Genomic DNA, 1,743 nt, shown 5'->3' on the forward strand with positions numbered 1-1,743 from the left:
AGCTTGTCGCTCGGTCGGCTGTTGCTACCCCCCTGCATTCCCCCTCTGTAACATTATCATTGTCATCCCCCATTCCCCCACCTCTTCGAGTGTTGTCATTGCCGGCCCCACTCCCCTACCATTAACGTTATTGTTACGATGATCCTCCTCTCTTTCCATGTTAAGTTTTGGTTTTTGTACTCTAACCACCAAAAAGTAATAAATATATAAACTTTACAATTCATTTTTTTGATCATCATTCAAATACAAATCAATAGTATTTTCGACATTTGTTGTCAATTTGGTCATGCTTCATATAAATCAGCGGATTGCTCAGTTGGATGACATTTTTTTGACCTTTTTTATGTTTAGTTTTGTAATCAAATGAAAAAAGATACAAATATACATGTTGCAGTTAGAAATACATCTTATTTATTTTACGTCATGGTATACATATAAGATGGATGCTTTATATCGGTTTGTTTGACATTTAACGAGCTTAATTTACTATTCAGAACTTGTAAAAACATCTCCAACAGATTCTTTAGAATGGGAAAAATGCAGTTTTTGTTATCTGTTTTGCTCCAACATGATCTCTATATTGTTTTCTAAAGGAGCGAAAACTAAGGAAATTTCAAGTTAAAAAATTCTCTAAAACTTGATATACTGAGAGAGAAACTATTTTTATTCATTCCCACCGGTGAGATTGACATGTTTTTCGTATCAATTATTTTTTTAAAAGTGTATCAGATAATAATTTATAGAATATTTTAATAATATAATGAATGTTGAAATCTCTAAAATGGAGAAACCATCGTATTTAAATGTAATTCTTTAAGCATCCAATAACTTTTCATTTAAGAAAGTCCAAATTACCGGTAAAACTCAATATTTCAAAAAGTCAAGGGTTTAAACCTCGGTAAAGATGATACAGATACATATATTTATCTGTCATATATTAGTATTATATATCTATACTATATTATAAAGCATTTGACAAAAACTCTTAAAAATCATTTTTTATACATGAAGTACTGTTTATTGATGCATACTACTTAAAATTCAAGATTACAAGTAAATAATGCATAAGTACAACTTATTGAAGCTCCATACTTGAATTCGTGTAACTAACTATAGATAAACATAATCAAATATTGGATAAACATTTCATTTTAAATATATCTAAAATATAATTAGGATAATTATTGAATTCGAATAAAGTACTTAGTTATTATCTTTATAAAAATTATATTATTAAAACAAAAATAAATTACTTCGTCATTAAATCTAAATTAAATTATAACAAAAAAATTGAATTAAAGAGATTACACAAAAAATGGAACTTTTACATATTTTTTAATTTTTATGATATTTTCAAATTTATATTTATAAGAAAAACATTATTGTTTGTTTAAAACTACACAAATTTGTATTATAACATCGATAGAAACCCAAAAAAAACTGAAACATTGAACTTGAGATATATCTCGCTGTATTGCGTGAGTAACTTTATAGTATTTCAAAATAATGATATTAACTTTTGATTCAGATTGATTAAATGTAATCATAAATTATTGAAAAAAAATCAATATTCTTTAAAAAGAAAAAAGAAATTAAAACATCCCAAGTAAATTCTATTTATGAAACTTTGTAACCATTTGATCAGTCTTTGTCGAAATAGCCATGTGCAATGTATTTTATAGTCAAATATGTACGTTTCAAGTGTAATGGAGGCTTAATTATTATATATTGGTTGGTAAGAAA

The sequence above is a fragment of the Cynara cardunculus genome (genome assembly GCF_001531365.2).
Source record: "Cynara cardunculus var. scolymus isolate 2C chromosome LG 15, CcrdV1, whole genome shotgun sequence".
NCBI lineage: Eukaryota > Viridiplantae > Streptophyta > Magnoliopsida > Asterales > Asteraceae > Cynara > Cynara cardunculus.